Raw genomic sequence first — 12793 nt, 5'->3', positions numbered from 1 at the left:
CTGATGATTGGGGCATGAACATAACATTGACTTAAGCCTCCCCCAAGCTTGAGCGATGCTTTCTCCTTCGTGAGGCCAAAAATTATATATATAATTACGATCACGATGAACAAGATGCATAGGATAAAACTTCCGATGGAATTCCAATTTCAACCGTTTGTAGTCCCATGATCCCATATCATCACATAGCCTATACAATGTCAATGCATCTCCCTTCAAAGATAAAGGGAAGACCTTCTTCTTGATAACATCATTGGGCATACCTGCAAGCTTAAATAATCCACAAACTTCATCCACATAGATTAGGTGTAAATCGGGATGCAGTGTTCCATCTCCTGCAAAAGGATTAGCTAGCAGTTTCTCTATCATACCCGAAGGAATTTCAAAGTAGACATTTTCATTTTCAGTAGGTTCAGTAGGTTGAGGAGCAACTCTTTGCTCTACTGGTCGAGGTGAAGATCCCCCGAACAAGCCCCTCAAAGGATTACTTTCCATAGTAACAAGTGACAGTAAATTTCAGCACACTATATAAAATTTTCCTTACCAAATTCCACCTACCAAAGGCGCTTCACTCCCCGGCAACGGCACCAAAAATGAGTCTTGATGACCCACAAGTATAGGGGATCTATCGTAGTCCTTTCGATAAGTAAGAGTGTCGAACCCAGCGAGGAGTAGAAGGAAATGATAAGCGGTTTTCAGCAAGGTATTCTCTGCAAGCACTGAAATTATTGGTAACAGATAGTTTTGTGATAAGGTAATTGGTAACGAGTAACAAGTAACAAGTGTAAACAAAGTGCAGCAAGATGGCCCAATCCTTTTTGTAGCAAAGGACAAGCCTGGACAAACTCTTATATGAAGGAAAACGCTCCCGAGGACACATGGGAATTATCGTCAAGCTAGTTTTCATCGCGTTCATATGATTCGCGTTCGGTACTTTGATAATTTGATATGTGGGTGGACTTGTGCTTGGGTGCTGTACTTACTTGGACAAACATCCCACTTATGATTAACTCCTATTGCAAGCATCCACAACTACAAAAGAAGTATTAAGGTAATCCTAACCATAGCATGAAACATATGGATCCAAATCAGCCCCTTACGAAGCAATGCATAAACTAGGGTTTAAGCTTCTGTCACTCTAGCAACCCATCATCTACTTATTACTTCCCAGTGCCTTCCTCTAGGCCCAAACAATGGTGAAGTGTCATGTAGTCGACGTTCACATAACACCACTAGAGGAGAGACAACATACATCTCTCAAAATATCGAACGAATACCAAATTCACATGACTACTAATAGCAAGACTTCTCCCATGTCCTCAGGAACAAACGTAACTACTCACAAAGCATATTCATGTTCATAATCAGATGAGTATTAATATGCATATAGGATCTGAACATATGATCTTCCACCAAATAAACCAACTAGCATCAACTGCAAGGAGTAATCAACACTACTAGCAACCTACAGGTACCAATCCCAGACTTGGAGACAAAGATTGGATACAAGAGATGAACTAGGGTTTTAGAGGAGATGGTGCTGGTGAAGATGTTGATGGAGATTGGCCCCCTCCCGATGAGAGGAGCGTTGGTGATGACAATTGTGATGATTTCCCCCTCCCGGAGGGAAGTGTCCCCGGCAGAACAGCTCCGCCAGAGCCCTAGATTGGCTCCGCCAAGGTTCCGCCTCGTGGCGGCGGAGTCTCGTCCCGAAAGCTTGCTTATGATTTTTTCTCGGACGAAAGACTTCATATAGCAGAAGATGGGCACCAGAGGGCCACCAGGGGGCCCACGAGGCAACGGGGGCGCGCCCCCCACCCTCGTGCCCAGGGTGTGGGTCCCCTCTGGTATTTTCTTCGCTCAGTATTTTTTATTATTTCCAAAAATAACTTCCGTGGAGTTTCAGGACTTTTGGAGGTGTGCAGAATAGGTCTCTAATATTTGCTCCTTTTCCAGCCCAGAATTCCAGCTGCCGGCATTCTCCCTCTTTATGTAAACCTTGTAAAATAAGAGAGAATAGGCATAAGTATTGTGACATAACGTGTAATAACAGCCCATAATGCAGTAAATATCGATATAAAAGCATGATGAAAAATGGACATATCAAAATGTACCAAGGTGGTTCCTCAAGGAAGCCAGGCCCAAGGCTCGCGATACGTGAGCCGGACAATGAACTACCGAGGGAAGCTCAAGTGCGGCCTTGCGAATGGCCGTCAGAGGAGTTTATGGTCGGAGCAGGTATCAAGGATGAATTTGACGCGTATGTGCGTAATGCTGATCTTGAGGGCTTCGTGTCAGATAAGTGCCCTCAATACCACTACCTAACTAATTCCTTTGTGAGAAGGTTTAAATTTATATCCTCGCGCAATTCTCACACAGTTTTATTTGATCTATATGATAAATCATATACCATGGACCTAGAAGATTTTACTGCTGCTTGTAAACTCCCGCAGTGGGGTAATGTTAGTGAACCTCGCAAATCTGAATATAAAGATTTTCTTGCTAGTATCACTGTGGGGGAATCTAGAGAAATCACACAAGCTACCATAGGGAGCATTCATTTCCCTTCCATACACTATTTTGCTCTCTTTATAGGTAGATGCATTAACGGTAAAGATGAAGCTTGTCACATGTGCGTTCCAGATTTTTGTGTCCTCAAAAGTGCGGTATTAGGTGATAAACAATATAATTTGGGGGCTATTGTTGCACGAAGGTTGGATCATAACGGTACAAGTGGAGACTTGTTTGGTGGAATTTATGCAACTCGTGTAGCTAATTATCTTGATGTACCCATACATGCAAATGACATGGAATTGCCACCTGCTTATCTAGATTATAATGCTATGGTTCGTCACCAGTTTGTTGAGTGGAATGAACAGTCCCTTCAGTACCGACTAATCTTTGACAGACGTCGCACTCTCCATATTCCTCTCCCTGCTCCTACTTTCTTTGACTTTCAGGCAAAAAGGAGATATGTTATAACCAGGGAGGAGGCGAACAAGTACGAAAGGAAGACGGAGGCAGCTCGCCTCCAAGCTGCAGCTCGTCAGGCAGTAGCCGCTGCATCTCAGTACGACCCCAGTTACAACTTTGGATATCCACCAGGCCAGCCGTGGCCATAGACCAACTTAGGCCAAAAGCCTAAGCTTGGGGGAGTACGTATTTCCTCACCGACATTACATTCATGTTCACACACTCATTATAGTTGTCGGTACTCATACTTTTTCATTGTAATATCCATGCTAGTTTATTTTCTGTTTTAAGCCTTCTTCTTGTGTGTTTGAAAAACCTTAAGAAAAAAAAAATAGTTGTAGTTTTTAGCTAGTTTACTTTCCATGCCTGTAGAAGTAATAATTAAAAGAAAACCCAAAAAGATGTCTTGTTCTTCTTTTGCTTGTTGGAAGCTTTCCCGTGTAAATAGTTTTATTTCCTTTCTTTGGGGGTCGAGAGGAGAAGACCATGATGAAAATGTTGAAGTAGCTCTTATATGCATTATTGTTGATTTAACCAAGAGCGCATATTACATTGTCTTCTCCCTTGTATTGAATGCTTGTAGATTCCAGCTTAGTCCAATGCACGTGCACTATTATTATTATTATCCACACCGTTCGGTCGTGCAAGTGAAAGGCAATAATGACGATATATGATGGACTGATTGAGATGAGAGAAGCTGGTATGAACTTGACCTATCTTGTTTTTGTAAATATGATTAGTTCATCGTTCCTGATTCAACCTATTATGAATGAAACATGTTTGCAATGACAATTAGAGATTATAGTTGCACATGCCATGCTTAATTAGCTAGGAGTTTCTAATGGTTTACCTTGCGTGCCAACATGCTATTAAAATGGTTGTGATGTGGTATGATAGGGTGGTATCGTCCTTTGAACGATTCGAGTGGCTTGACTTGGCACATGTTCACGCATGTAGTTGAAACAAAATCAACAAAGCTTCCACGATATTTATGTTCATGGTGAATTATATCCTACTCATGCTTGCACTCAGTGTTGATTAATTTTAATGCATGTTCATGACTGTTGTCGCTCTCTAGTTGGTCGCTTCCCAGTCTCTTTCTAGCCTTCACTTGTACTAAGCGAGACTACTGCTTGTGCATCCACTTCCATAAACCCCAAAGTTATTCCATATGAGTCCACCATACCTTCCTATATGCGGTATCTACCTGCCGTTCCAAATAAATTTGTATGTGCCAAACTCTAAACCTTCAAATGAAATTCTGTTTTGTATGCTCGAATAGCTCATGTATCAACTAGGGTTGTCTATATCTTCCATGCTAGGTGGGTTATTCTCACGAGGAGTGGACTCTACTCCTCATTCACGAGAAAATGGCCGGTCACCGGGATGCCCAGTCCCATGCTCAAACCAAATCAAAATAATTGCAAACAAAACTCCCCCAGGACTGTTGTTAGTTGGAGGCACCCGTTGTTTCGGGCAAGCCATGGATTGATGCTTGTTGGTGGTGGGGGAGTATAAACTTTACCATTCTATTTGGGAACTGCCTATAATGTGTGTAGCATGGAAGATATCGAGATCTCTCGGTTGTTATGTTGACAATGAAAGTATGCCGCTCAAAATATTATTTATCTCTGTTTCAAAACTTGAGCTCTGGCACCTCTACAAATCCCTGCTTCCCTCTGCGAAGGGCCTATCTATTTACTTTTATGTTGAGTCATCACCCCCTTATTAAAAAGCATCAGCTGGAGAGCACCGTTGTCATTTGCATGCATTACTATTAGTTTACATTGAGTATGATTGTGACTGGATCTCTTTTACCATGAATTACAATGTTTAGTCACTCCTTGATCTTCAGAGGTGCTCTGCATTTATGTTTTGTGGTTCTCAGAAAGGGCTAGCAAAATACCATCTTGTTATATCATATTATGATTGTTTTGAGAAAGTGTTGTCATCCGAGATTTACTATTATTGCTCGCTAGTTGATTATGCCATTGATATGAGTAAACATGAGACCTAAGTGTTATTGTGAATATGGTTAGTTCATAATCTTTGCTGAAAACCTGAATGTTGGCTTTACATGTTTACAACAACAAGAGCAAACAGAGTCTGTAAAAGTTTTTCTTTATCACTTTCAGTTTGTCAACTAAATTGCTTGAGGACAAGCAAAGGTTTAAGCTTGGGGGAGTCGATACGTCTCCAACGTATCTACTTTTCCAAACACTTTTGCCCTTGTTTTGGACTCTAACTTGCATGATTTGAATGGAACTAACCCGGGCTGACGTTGTTTTCAGCAGAATTGCCATGGTGTTATTTTTGTGCAGAAATAAAAGTTCTCGGAATGACCTGAAACTTCACGGAGAATATTTTTGGAATTAATAAAAAATACTGGAGAAAGAAACATCACCAGGGGCCCACACCCTGTCCACGAGGGTGGAGGGCGTGCCCCTGCCTCGTGGGCCCCCTGAGGCTCCACCGACCTCAACTCCAACTCTATATATTCACGTTCGGGGAAAAAAATCAGAGAGAAGGATTCATCGCATTTTACGATACGGAGCCGCCGCCAAGCCCTAATCTCTCTTGGGAGGGCTGATCTGGAGTCCGTTCGAGGCTCCGGAGAGGGGAATCCGCCGTCGTCATCATCAACCTTCCTCCATCACCAATTTCATGATGCTCACTGTCGTGTGTGAGTAGTTCCATCATAGGCTTGCTGGACGGTGTTGGGTTGGATGAGATTTACCATGTAATCGAGTTATTTTTGTTAGGGTTTGATCCCTAGTATCCACTATGTTCTGAGATTGATGTTGCTATGACTTTGCTATGCTTAATGCTTGTCACTAGGGCCCGAGTGCCATGATTTCAGATCTGAACCTATTATGTTTTCATGAATATATGTGAGTTCTTGATCCTATTTTGCAAGTCATTAGTCACCTACTATGTGTTATGATCTGGTAACCCTGAAGTGACAATAATCGGGACCACTCCCGGTGATGACCGTAGTTTGAGGAGTTCATGTATTCACTAAGTGTTAATGCTTTGGTCCGATACTCTATTAAAAGGCGGCCTTAATATCCCTTAGTTTCCATTAGGACCCTGCTGCCACGGGAGGGTAGGACAAAAGATGTCATGCAAGTTCTTTTCCATAAGCATGTATGACTATATTCGGAATACATGCCTACATTACATTGATGAACTAGAGCTAGTTCTGTGTCACCCTATGTTATAACTATTGCATGAGGAATCACATCCGACATAATTATCCATCAATGATCCAATGCCTACGAGCTTTTCACATATTGATATTTGCTTAGTTACTTTACCGTTTCCACTGTTACAATTACTACAAAACTGCTACTGTTACTTTTGCCACCGTTACCGTTACTTCCATACTATTTTACTACTAAATACTTTGCTGCAGATATTAAGTTTTCCAGGTGTGGTTGAATTGACAACTCAACTGCTAATACTTGAGAATATTCTTTGGCTCCCCTTGTGTCGAATCAATAAATTTGGGTTGAATACTCTACCATCGAAAACTGTTGCGATCCCCTATACTTGTGGGTTATCACCTTCGGATCTGTGATAGAAGGTGTACCCAACAGTTTCCTTTGGGTATCCTATGAAGACACATTTCTCCGATTTGGGTTCGAGTTTATCATGTTGAAACTTTTTGACATAAGCATCGCAACCCCAAACTTTAAGAAACGACAACTTAGGTTTCTTGCCAAACCACAGTTCATACGGTGTCGTCTCAACGGATTTAGATGGTGCCCTATTTAACGTGAATGCAGTTGTATCTAATGCATAACCCAAAAACGATAGTGGTAAATCGGTAAGAGACATCATAAATCGCACCATATCCAATAAAGTACGGTTACAGTGTTCGGACACACCATTACGCTGTGGTATTCCAGGTGGCGTGAGTTGCGAAACTATTTCACATTGTTTCAAATAAAGACCAAACTCGTAACTCAAATATTTGCCTCTACGATCAGATCGTAGAAATTTTAGTTTCTTGTTACGATGATTTTCTACTTCACTCTGAATTCTTTGAACTTTTCAAATGCTTCAGACTTATGTTTCATCAAGTAGATATACCCATATCTGCTCAAATCATCTGTGAAGGTCGGAAAATAACGATACCCGCCACGAGCCTCAACAGTCATCAGACCGCATACATCAGTATGTATTATTTCCAATACGTCAGTTGCTCGCTCCATCGTTCCGGAGAACGGACTCTTAGTCATTTTGCCCATGAGGCATGGTTCGCAAGCATCAAGTGATTCATAATCAAGTGATTCCAAAAGCCCATCTGCATGGAGTTTCTTCATGCACTTTACACCAATATGACCTAAACGGCAGTGCCACAAATAAGTTGCACTATCATTATTAACTTTGCATCTTTTGGCTTCAATATTATGAATATGTGTATCACTACGATCGAGATTCAATAAACCATTTATATTGAGTGTATGACCATAGAAGGTTTTATTCATGTAAATAGAACAACAATTATTCTTTGACTTAAATGAATAACCATATTGCAATAAACAGGATCCAATCATATTCATGCTCAACGCAAACACCAAATAACATTTATTTTAGGTTCAACACTAATCCCGAAGGTAAAGGGAGTGTGCGATGGTGATCTTATCAACCTTGGAATCACTTCCAACACACATCATCACCTCGCCCTTAACTAGTCTCTGTTTATTTTGCAACTCCCGTTTCGAGTTACTACTCTTAGCAAATGAACCAGTATCAAATACCGAGGGATTGCTATAAACACTAGTAAAGTACACATCAATAACATGTATATCCAATATACCTTTGTTCACTTTGCCATCCTTCTTATCCACCAAGTATCTAGGGCAGATCCACTTCCTGTGACCATTTCCTTTGCAGTAGAAGCACTTAGTTTTCAGGCTTGGGTCTAGCTTTGGGCTTTTTCATGGGAGTGGAACTTGCTTGCCATTCTTTCTTGAAGTTCCCTTTCTTTCCCTTGCCCTTTTACTTGAAACTAGCGGTCTTGTCAACCATCAACACTTGATGCTTTTTCTTGATTTCTACCTTCGCCGATTTCAGCATCGCGAAGAGCTTGGGAATCGTTTCCGTTATCCCTTGCATATTATAGTTCATCACGGAGTTCTAGTAACTTGGTGATAGTGACTAGAGAACTCTATCAATCACTATCTTATCTGGAAGATTAACTCCCACTTGATTCAAGCGATTTTAGTACTCAGACATTCTGAACACATGCTCACTAGTTGAGCTATTCTCCTCCATCTTGTAGGCTAACTACTTTGTCAGAGGTCACATACCTCTCGACTCGGGCATGAGTCTGAAATACCAATTCCAGCTCTTGGAACATCTCATATGCTCCGTGGTGTTCAAAACGTTTTTCAAATCCCGGTTCTAAGCCGTAAAGCATCGTGCACTAAACTATCAAGTAGTCATCATACCGAGCTTTGTCAAACATTCATAACGTCTGTATCTGCTCCCGCAATAGGTCTGTCACCTAGCGGTGCTCCAGCAATGAGGATAATCCTCTGATCACGAACCAAGTCCGCATCATTGCTACTATCATCTTTCAACTTATTTTTCTCTAGGAACATAACAAAAATAAATGGGAAGCTATATCGCGAGCTATTGATCTACAACATAGTTATGCAAATACTATCAGGACTAAGTTCATGATAAATTAAAGTTCAATTTAATCATATTACTTAAGATCTCCCACTTAGATAGACATCCCTCTAGTCATCTAAATGATCACGTGATCCATATCAACTATACCATGTCCGATCATCACATGAGATGGAGTAGTTTTCAATGGTGAACATCACTATGTTGATCATATCTAGTATATGATTCACGCTCGACCTTTCGGTCTCAGTGTTCCGAGGCCATATCTGCATATGCTAGGCTCGTCAAGTTTAACCCGAGTATTCTGCATGTGCAAAACTGGCTTGCACCCGTTGTATGTGAACGTAGAGCTTATCACACCCGATCATCGCGTGGTGTCTCAGCACAAAGAACTGTCGCAACAATGCATACTCAGGGAGAACACTTATACCTTGAAATTTTAGTGAGAGATCATCTTATAATGCTACCGCCGAACTAAGCAAAATAAGATGCATAAAGAATAAACATCACATGCAATTAATATAAGTGATATGATATGGCCATCATCATCTTGTGCCTTTGATCTCCATCTCCAAAGCACCGTCATGATCACCATCTTCATCGGCTTGACACCTTGATCTCCATCGAAGCATCGTTGTCGTCTTGCCAACTATTTCTTCTACGACTATCGCTACCGCTTAGTGATAAAGTAAAGCAATTACATGGCGATTGCATTTCATACAATAAAGCGACAACGGCTACCTCTTGAGCACTGCGTTGGTTTTCCCTTGAAGAGGAAAGGGTGATGCAGCAAAGTAGCGTAAGTATTTCCCTCAGTTTTTGAGAACCAAGGTATCAATCTAGTAGGAGGCTACGCGCGAGTCCCTCGCACCTACACAAAACAAATAAATCCTCGCAACCAACACGATAAGGGGTTGTCAATCCCTTCACGGTCACTTACGAGAGTGAGATCTGATAGATATGATAAGATAATATTTTTGGTATTTTTACGATAAAGAGGCAAAGTAAAATAAAAGCAAAGTAAAAAGCAACGGAAATAACTAAGTGTTGGAAGATTAATATGATGAAGATAGACCCGGGGGCCATAGGTTTCACTAGTGGCTTCTCTCAAGAGCATAAGTATTTACAGTGGGTGAACAAATTACTGTTGAGCAATTGACAGAATTGAGCATAGTTATGAGAATATCTAGGTATGATCATGTATATAGGCATCACGTCCAAGACAAGTAGACCGACTCCTGCCTGCATCTACTACTATTACTCCACACATCGACCGATATCCAGCATGCATCTAGAGTATTAAGTTCATAAGAACAGAGTAGCGCCTTAAGCAAGATGACATGATGTAGAGGGATAAATTCATGCAATATGATAAAAACCCTACCTTGTTATCCTCGATGGCAACAATACAATACGTACCTTGCTGCCCCTACTGTCACTGGGAAAGGACACCGCAAGATTGAACCCAAAGCTAAGCACTTCTCCCATTTGCAAGAAAAGCCAATCTAGTAGGCCAAACCAAACTGATAATTCGAAGAGACTTGCAAAGATAACCAATCATACATAAAAGAATTCAGAGAAGATTCAAATATTGTTCATAGATAAACTTGATCATAAACCCACAATTCATCGATCTGAACAAACACACCGCAAAAGAAGATTACATCGAATAGATCTCCACGAGAGGGGGGGAGAACATTGTATTGAGATCCAAAAAGAGAGAAGAAGCCATCTAGCTAATAACTATAGACCCGAAGGTCTGTGGTAAACTACTCACACTTCATCGGAGAGGCTATGGTGTTGATGTAGAAGCCCTCCATGATCGATGCCCCCTCCGGCGGAGCTCCGGAACAGGCCCCAAGATGGGATCTCGTGGGTACAAAAGGTTGCGGTGGTGGAATTAGGTTTTTGGCTCCGTCTCTGATCGTTTGGGGGTACGTAGGTATATATAGGAGGAAGGAGTATGTCGGTGGAGGAACAGGGGGCCCACGAGGGTGGAGGGCGCGCCTGGGGGGGGGGGGGGGGTAGGCGTGCCCCCTACCTCGTGGCCTCCTCCTTTGTTTCTTGACGTAGGGTCCAAGTCTCCTCGATCATATTCTTCCTAAAAATCACGTTCCCGAAGGTTTCATTCCGTTTGGACTCCGTTTGGTATTCCTTTTCTGCTGAACTCTGAAATAGGCAAAAAACAGCAATTCTGGGCTGGGCCTCCGGTTAATAGGTTAGTCCCAAAAATAATATATTAGTGAATAATAAAGCCCAATAATGTCCAAAACAGTAGATAATTTAGCATGGAGCAATCAAAAATTATAGATACGTTGGAGACGTATCAAGCATCCCCAAGCTTAATTCCTGCTCGTCCCCGAGTAGGTAAATGATAAAAACAGAATTTTTGATGCGGAGTGCTACTTGGCATAATTTCAATGTAATTCTTCTTAATTGTGGTATGAATATTCAGATCCGAAAGATTCAAGACAAAAGTTTAATATTGACATAAAAATAAAAATGCTTCAAGCATACTCACAAAGCAATTATGTCTTCTCAAAATAACATGGCCAAAGAAAGTTATCTCTACAATATCATATAGTCTGGCTATGCTCTATCTTCACCACACAAAGTATTTAAATCATGCACAACCCCGATGACAAGCCAAGCAATTGTTTCATACTTTTGACGTTCTCAAACTTTTTCAATCTTCACGCAGTACATGAGCGTGAGCCATGGACATAGCACTTTATGTGGAATAGAATGGTGGTTGTGGAGAAGACAAAAAGGAGAAGATAGTCTCACATCAACTAGGCGTATCAACGGGCTATGGAGATACCCATCAATAGATATCAATGTGAGTGAGTAGGGATTGCCATGCAACGGATGCACTAGAGCTATAAGTATATGAAAGCTCAACAAAAGAAACTAAGTGGGTGTGCATCCAACTCGCTTGCTCACGAAGACCTAGGGCATTTTGAGGAAGCCCATCATTGGAATATACAAGCCAAGTTCTATAATGAAACATTCCCACTAGTATATGCAAGTGACAAAATGAGAGACTCTCTATCATGAAGATCATGGTGCTACTTTGAAGCATAAGTGTGGTAAAAGGATAGTAACATTGTCCCTTCTCTCTTTTTCTCTCATTTTTTTATTTGGGCCTTTTCTCCTTTTTTTTATGGCCTCTTTTTTTCGTCCGGAGTCTCATCCCGACTTGTGGGGGAATCATAGTCTCCATCATCCTTTCCTCACTTGGGACAATGATCTAAAAATGAAGATCATCACACTTTATTTTCTTACAACTCAACAATTACAACTCGATACTTAGAAAAAAAATATGACTCTATATGAATGCCTCCGTCGGTGTACCGGGATATGCAATGAATCAAGAGTGACATGTATGAAAGAATTATGAACGGTGGCTTTGCCACAAATACGATCTCAACTACATGATCATGCAAAGCAATATGACAATGATGGAGCGTGTCATAATAAACGGAACGGTGGAAAGTTGCATGGCAATATATCTCGGAATGGCTATGGAAATGCCATGATAGGTAGGTGTGGTGGCTGTTTTGAGGAAGGTTTATGGTGGGTGTAAGATACCGGCGAAAAGTGCGCGGTATTAGAGAGGATAGCAATGGTGGAAGGAAGAAGAGTGCGTATAATCCATGGACTTAACATTAGTCATAAAGAACTCATATACTTATTGCAAAAATCTACAAGTTATCAAAGCAAAGTATTACGCGCATGCTCCTAGGGGGATAGATTGGTAGGAAAAGACCATCGCTCATCCCCGACCGCCACTCATAAGGAAGACAATCAATAAATAAATTATGCTCTGACTTCATCACATAACGGTTCACCATACGTGCATGCTACGGGAATCACAAACTTTAACACAAGTATTTCTCAAATTCACAACTACTCAACTAGCATGACTCTAATATCACCATCTTTATATCTCAAAAAAATTATCAAGCATCAAACTTTTCTTAGTATTCAACACACTCATAAGAAAGTTTTTACTATTCTTGAATACCAAGCATATTAGGATTATTTAAGCAATTTACCATGCTATTTAAGACTCTCAAAATAATCTAAGTGAAGCATGAGAGATCAACAGTTTCTATAAAACAAATCCACCACCGTGCTCTAAAAGATATAAGTAAAGTACTAGAGCAAAACTATA

Source organism: Aegilops tauschii, chromosome 5 (assembly GCF_002575655.3).
Source record: "Aegilops tauschii subsp. strangulata cultivar AL8/78 chromosome 5, Aet v6.0, whole genome shotgun sequence".
Taxonomy (NCBI): Eukaryota; Viridiplantae; Streptophyta; class Magnoliopsida; order Poales; family Poaceae; genus Aegilops; species Aegilops tauschii.
The sequence above is the reverse complement of the archived record's forward strand: the minus strand, read 5'-3'. Positions refer to the sequence as shown.